Source organism: Schistocerca cancellata, chromosome 5 (assembly GCF_023864275.1).
Source record: "Schistocerca cancellata isolate TAMUIC-IGC-003103 chromosome 5, iqSchCanc2.1, whole genome shotgun sequence".
Classification (NCBI taxonomy): domain Eukaryota; kingdom Metazoa; phylum Arthropoda; class Insecta; order Orthoptera; family Acrididae; genus Schistocerca; species Schistocerca cancellata.
Genome location: NC_064630.1, coordinates 595015057 through 595022706, shown reverse-complemented (window position 1 = coordinate 595022706; position 7650 = coordinate 595015057). Strand labels below are relative to the sequence as shown.

General features: G+C 42.9%; 1 non-coding gene across 1 annotated transcript; it reads right to left on the bottom strand.

Annotated features, from left to right (window-relative positions):
* Nucleotides 1-1584: 1584 nt before the first annotated feature.
* On the bottom strand, nucleotides 1585-1656 carry Trnag-acc (transfer RNA glycine (anticodon ACC)). The gene has a single exon. It is a non-coding gene; the product is annotated as a tRNA-Gly (tRNA).
* Between the last annotated feature and the right edge of the window lie 5994 nt (nucleotides 1657-7650).

Genomic DNA, 7650 nt, shown 5'->3' with positions numbered 1-7650 from the left:
ACAACTTCCAGTCGTTTCGGAATGGATAAATATAGGTCCTGTATGGTTTTGAAGGGAACTTTATACCATTGTTCCTGCAAAATAGAGGCAAGTTCAAGCAACGACGACGGAGCTGGTTAGTGAATATGCACCCTTCTTTCCATAGTAAAACACAAAGGCTGAATAATATTGAGATTTGGTGACTGTGCTGACCAAATGAGATGCAACTATTTATCCTCGTACTCACAAAACCAGTCCTGGATGATGCGACCTGTCGTCTTGAGACACAGCACCACAAATGACGAACAAACACTGTACCATGGGATGGACATTATCAGCCGAAATGGTCACATAATCCTTGGCAGGAATGCCACATGGTGGAGTATTCATGGGATCTATGGGATGCCACGATATGCAGGCTCAAATCATTACCATACGGCCGCCACGTTTCACTCTTGGGACGTACGCTTCGTCATAAGATGGATACAGTGTGAAGAAATAACCAGCCGACGAAACGACGCTCTTCCATATCTCAATGGTCCAGGTTTTATGGCTTCGGCACCACATTTTAGTGTCACAGAAATTTGCATCTCCCATCAGTAGTTTTGGAATTCCATCTCACCCTGAAGTTCCCTGCTTCTGGCGCACCGTTAGTATTGTTTTGGTACTGGCAGGGTTTCCGAGTGCGTCATTTAGTTCTGCAGTGACTTTTACAGCTATATTATTTTTCGCTCAGTCCTCTTCAGTGAGAGTCTGTCATTATCACTCAGTACACAGTTTCGTCAGCGGTGTGACTTACTGGTTGGTTTTTTCCCGCTTTAGCTGTATGTTGTATAAATACTCAACAATGCAGCGTGAAATACCAAACACTTCAGTTACCTCGGCTGTAGAAGCACCCCCTACAGGAGCTTCAAAAATTTTCCCACGTTCGAATTCACTCAGTCCCGACGTAATGGTCCCACAACTACAAAGAACACTTTTGTGACCACACCTGACCCTTGCAACGTACTGATGGCATTTTGTACAAGTGCTGTTCGTGGTCGAATACAACAGCGCCCCCTGCGGTTAGGATCTGCATTTGTGTTAAAGGAGACATTTCTCACAACATTTCCACGTTTTTAATCAACCCTTTCTGACTTACATTAGCTGATAATCTAGTAAGTAGTCGATGATTAAGTAGAATTTCAACTGCTGTATGATCTGAGTTTCTTGAGTAAAGATTTTGTTCCAGTTATCACGATATTGTGGCCCCTTACATACAGAGCTTTTCGTTAAAAGATATTAGGTATAATTTAACTAATAAACATAACGAGGGAGGTAATCGTTTAGTTTAAATTTGGATATTTTAGTTAGTTTAGATACGACAAATTTTTATCACAGAAATTTTCATGTTTACCTTAGGTGGACTGATCAAAGAGAACTATTAACTATTCTTCGGTACAGAGGTCATTATATCTATAATGAAATGATCGTATGGCATTGTTGGCGGGGAGGCCCCTTTCGGGGAAGTTCGGCCGCCGTATTGCAAGTCCTTTTTAGGTGACGCCACATCGGCAACTTGCGTGTCAATGATGATGAAATGATGATGAACTACATACAACAACCAGTCCCCTGTCGGGAATCGAACCCGGGCCCCCTGCATGGTAGGCAGTAACGTTACCACTACGCTACAGAGGCGGACATTATACCTATAGTTCATTGTTGATAGCATTGGTCATTACTTTATTAATTAAAACCCATAAGATGACGCCTAAAGAAGCGCATCCACTGCTTGTTTGAATAGATCGGTTTTGTTGATGTTTCTGTCCCCAACGCACAGTGGATGCCAACCGGATGCAGTTTTTAGAGTCCCATTTGCGTCAAGTGGGTGACTGTAGGTGCTAGTACTAACGGGCTAGCGGTTTGGTAGCGTGCAGTTTTGGACAGTTTCTCATTTTTTGGAACACAAACTAACATCTGAATGATGCGAAAAGTGGCAGTTGACCCTAAATAACGAAAAGTTTGAGGTCATCCACATGAGAACTAAAAGGAACTCGTTAAACTTCGGTTACATGACAAATCAGTCTAATCTAAAAGACGTAAATTCATCTAAATACCTAGGTATTACAATTACGAACAACCGAAATTGGAAGGAACACATTGAGGCCGGCCGGAGTGGCCGAGCGGTTAAAGGCGCTACAGTCTGGAACCGCACGACCGCTACGGTCGCAGGTTCGAATCTTGCCTCGGGCATGGATGTGTGTGATGTCCTTAGGTTAGTTAGGTTTAAGTAGTTCTAAGTTCTAGGGGACTTATGACCACAGTAGTTGAGTCCCATAGTGCTCAGAGCCATTTGAACCATTTTTTTTAACACATTGAAAATGTTTTGGGGAAGGCTCCCCAAAGACAGCGTTTTATTGGCAGGACACTTAGAAAATGTAACAGACCTACTAAGAAGACTGCCTACACTACACTTGTCCATCCTCTTTGAAAATACTGCAGCGCAGTGTGGGATCCTTACCAGATAGGAATGACGGGGTACATAGAAAAAATTCAAAGAAAGACAGCACGTTTTGAATTATCGCGAAATATGGGAGATAGTGTCAGAGAAATGATACAGGATTTGGGCTGGACATCATTAAAAAGAAAGGCGTTTTTCGTTGCGACTGAATCTCCTCACGAAATTCCAGTCACCAACTTTCTCCTCCGAGTGCGAAAATATTTTGTTGACACAGACCTACATAGAGAGGAATGAAGGGAAATCAGAGCTCGTACGGAGAGATGAAGGTCATTCTTTCCGCGCTCTATGCGAGACTGGAATAATAGAGAATTGTGAAAGTGGTTCGATGAACCCTCTGCCAGGCACTTAAAAGTGATTTGTAGAATATCCATGCAGATGTAGATGTAATAAATAGAAGAAGAGGCATAAGACATATTTTCCGATAACATATGGATGTAAAGATGATTATGCACCCAGTTATGGACAATAATGGTCTCAGCAGTCCCTGGAATTTATAATATTCCATGTGAGTGCAGAAGCAATTTCATCAGTTGTTCTGTCGTTAATGATACTGACTGTTGCACAGAACACCTGAGGCACATTAAAAATCGATAATTTGAGAAATCAGCAATTGCTATACGCAGTTTCAGAAATAACACAGAATAGTGTTTGATGAAACTTGCGAGGTGCCGGGGCTAGCAGTGTATTTAACACTAAATTCTTCTAGAATCTTCATATGGAAATGATGCTCTAAGCCCCCCCTTTTCTAACTCCGACTTTTGGTGTTGCACATGGATTAAGAAGAAATGCGAACTGACTGTAATCGACCCTGCAAGTGGAGTAGAAAAAAGTTTGGCACCTGCAATAGTTTAATTTGGTAGAAATTAATTAGATAAATGAAAGTTTCATTAACGTAGTGAGAAATGAAAGGGTTGCTTTACCGATTAACAGAATGAAAGATCTGTCCAAAATAATAATTTGATTTATTATGACAACTCAAAATAGTAAACAAAACACATGAAACATTTACAGTACATCAAAATTAGATACTAAAATAAATGCTGCGAAGGTGAGGTTGTCCATAAACTAGGTTGTGACATTTATGACCAAGTGGTATGTGGAGCCAATTCCTTGCAACCCAAATCTTAAGAGAAAAACCCAGCCACCCCAACATTAATTGCTGCTACAGTAGTGAGAACTCAGGCAATGAACATCCGAGACAGAACCACATAAGAAAATACGGGAATAGGTGCGCTCTCCTGAGCTCTGATTATCACAGAGAAAATTCCCTCTTCTGCCGGTGGTGCGGACATACATTACCAAATTGTCTTATTAACTGCAAGGACACGATCTGACCTACCGGAAGCGATGGCTGGTTCCTTCGACGTCCTGTCGTGTTGATGATAATGTCGCGAATATAGCCCGAAACAAATTGTCCTGGTCTGGTTGTTCCAGACTAAAGACTTCCTATCAATACAAATGCACCTCTGAGGGAGACGAAGAAGGCTCGCCACACAATCACTGACGGTACAGTGATTGATTTTAACAAGCCAAGTCACACAGTAACTCCGATACAGTAAACTTTAGCCAAAACTGCTCAAGACGGACAACATAGGCCGCTTGTACACAGAACGCTCAATTGCCAACTGTACTTGGAAAGTTACGTTGAAGTCGAAACTTCAGCAACTTCGTCAAACAGTTAAAATTAAATGAAAACGGAAGGCAGACTGTCCAGAGCAGCGAGATCTCAGTCTTGCAACCTACCCCGACCGGAAGGCGAGAGCCGACTACCCCAAGAGCACCCATACAAACCGAACACCGAACATTCCCACCCCCACGACAGTGGCCGTGGTTAAAACGTTCCAATCAGCAACTCGAAAACCGGCGGAAAATTCCATTCTATTGCTGAAGCACTACCATTCCACCAATGGAGATTCTTGGCGCCAATTTCTGCGCCGATTTTGCTACGTCACAGAGCTATGCCCTGAGCAAGCCAATCACAGTTATGATTCTGCAGAAAACGCGGGCATTTGCCCGCCCTGACTGCCTGGGAACACAAGTCATTCCCACGCCTCGCTGGTAGCCCGCCAGAAAGTGTTTTCACTAAGTTTCTGCGAAGTAACGGAATCTCTAGCCCAGCCTCTCCTTCAGGTTCAAATGGCTCTGAGCACTATGGGACTCAACTGCTGTGGTCATAAGTCCCCTAGAACTTAGAACTACTTAAACCTAACTAACCTAAGGACATCACACACATCCATGCCCGAGGCAGGATTCGAACCTGCGACCGTAGCGGTCGTGCGGTTCCAGACTGTAGCGCCTTTAACCGCTCGGCCACTCCGGCCGGCTCTCCTTCAGGCCCCTGTGGGCGTGTCACTCCCGCTCTTATGACAATGTCGGCTTCTGGAAAGCATCCACTCGGCTCCCTCACACCCGTCGGCTTAACCCTTTCAAGCTCAGCAGAACCCGCCTGTCACCAGACCACCCGGGTGACGAGAGACACTGCGTGGGAAGTCCGCGTGTGAAGGAATAGCAACTTTTCACCGCATGCAATTAGAGAGGGAAATCGAATTACTCAGAGTAAGATAGAAATATGAGGGGGGCTCATGCCACCTCTCAAACTAAAATCTTGTCCCACGCTTCTATACACTGGGATTCTGCTATCTAAGAAGAAGAAGAAATTACTATGTGCGGAACTTCAACAACGACAGCAGCTATAATATTCAGTGTGTGGGTGTGAGCTTTCGACACTGAGAAGAGACAGGGAAAAGTGCTGAAACTTTTGCGCTGCTACGAAAGCGCTGACTCCACCAACGCAGACAATGAAACAGTTTCAAGCACCATGACGTAATAATGACGTACATCGACAAATCAGATCTGTCGGCTACAGATGCTTACCACAATAACAGCCACGGCAGTAAGTTGTTCCTGACGAAGACGACGGAGGATTTTATCCAAAGTTCGAAATTATATCCAAATTCTCCGCAACTAGCAAACAGAGAATGTTTAATACAATGCTGTCATCGCGTCAGACTTCGATATGAGTGTTCTTTTGCAGAAAGAAGCAACCGCCAGCTTTCAGTGTGACCACTAATACTAAATGCTAATGAAAATATGCACTGAAAATGTTCGCCTCTTCCTACATTCATTATGTAAGCAGTTCTTTCTCCTCCTCATTTTTATTTTATTTTTAGGTGCAAACGTATTCCGAAAGCTTCGTGCTACGCTCAACAATCCTAGAATTTGTAAGTCGCTGCAGCGTGTACAATTCCTTTTCTTTCGCGACACTGAAATATTATTCTGAGCTTCGTAATACCAGCACTTGTTTCGCTGAGGTCAAGCCGTTTTATACCTCCTCTGAGGCGCCATATCCCGCGGCGCCGCCTCACCCTGGATCCGTTTCTCATTTCCTCGGCCACGGGAAACGATCTCATTTAATTTGTTTTCCTTTCATTTCTCCAGGGTCGCCGCGCCCACGTGCCAGCTCTGAGAGCGCCTCTGGTCGCCGTAAAGACCGATCTCTGGCGGCGCGCAAAGGTTGAGAGGCACCCTCAACCAGATTTCATTTCGCTCCTAACGTCATTCGCTGCGTTACTTTCCTCGAAGTATTCACAGCCGACAATGAAGCTATGAATTACGACAAGCAACTTTAAATTATTTTAGGATTTACAGCTACAAAGGAAATAGTGTTGTTAGGCTTACACTGCAGGCACTTCGCACATTGTGGTATTCGCTATTTTTGGCTTCATTAAAGCAGCAAATAGTTAATACTTTCAGCCAGAAGACAAATACCTGTTTATAAATGACTCTGAGCACTGTGGAACTTAACTTCTGAAGTCATCAGCCCCTAGAACTTAGAACTACTTAAACATAACTAACCTAAGGGCATCACACACATCCATGCCCGAGGCAGGATTCGAACCTGCGACTGTAGCGGTAGGGCGGACTTGTTTGTAAAGAATGATTAATGTATAATAAGGAGGCGCATAGCAATGGTGGAATTTCCTAAATAATGTAATTCGTCCTCTCTGGGCGGCAACAGAAACAGAAGAATACGGATAGATATGCGATCCTTCACCATTTTGTTCGCTGGAGAACAAATGAAGCCTTGAGCGGTAAACACTTGTACTGTTTTTCTTAAGTAAGACGGACGCAGATTTGTGGAGGTCTAATCTAATTTTTTACTAAATAAATAAAAACGTGTTCCGTCTAAGTTTGAGTGAAGTGTGAAAAGAAGAACTGTTATAACTTATCGTGACGACGCACGAGCGACTCAAGAGAACAATGGCTGTATAAAAGAGCGCTCAGTGGACATCAAACGAACATAAAAATCAACCGTCATTGTAGTACTAAGCATAAGGTACGATATATGTGTTAGTTATAATAAATATTTGTTCTGGAAATACTGAATCATTTAGCAGTGCTCATTCCTATCATCTCCTCAGTATTATTTTCATTTTAATTATGCATTTTGCTAAGATTACAGACACCAAGATCAGAAGTCCAATGTGCGTGTTACATCGACAAAAAGAAAACTTTTTATCATCTTCTTGCATCAGCTTTAATATTGAATTTCCCTTCTGTGTGATGTTACAGTGGTTTTTGCGCCCTTAAGAACTTTCTGGTCCCTTAGGAAATTGTTTTGTCATAACAATAACATCACCACCGGGTATGATCGTATCTACGATCATGGAGTAATTAGAAAGACGATAATGCAATTTCTTAATCAATAGCACGTCATCTGTGACTGCTTCAAGCCAAGCGAAACTGCAAGTAAAGACTATTCACATTTCATAATGCAATATCTTATAGCAACGATGAATCCATTATTCTTACTCCAATTGTGATTAATAAAGCAGTAAGCGAAATCTCAAATTCCAACTTTTCCATTGAATAGCAACATCACTTCTATTTTGTTACATCACAACATTCAGCCAGTCCCATGACACAATTTGGCAGTGCTTGTGTTGTTCCGGATTATGATGTAAAGTTTCTTCGGATATGAATGCGATCAGAGCCGTCATGAAATACATTCAGTGTACTCGCAGTTGAGAATATAAACTACCGTCCACTGTATAATGGAATGACGACAGTGAAAATTTGTACCGGACCGAGACTCGAACACGGATTTCCCTCGTAACCAGAGCGATCACGTTACCAGTTGGCTATCCTAGCACAATTTACGGTCATACGCA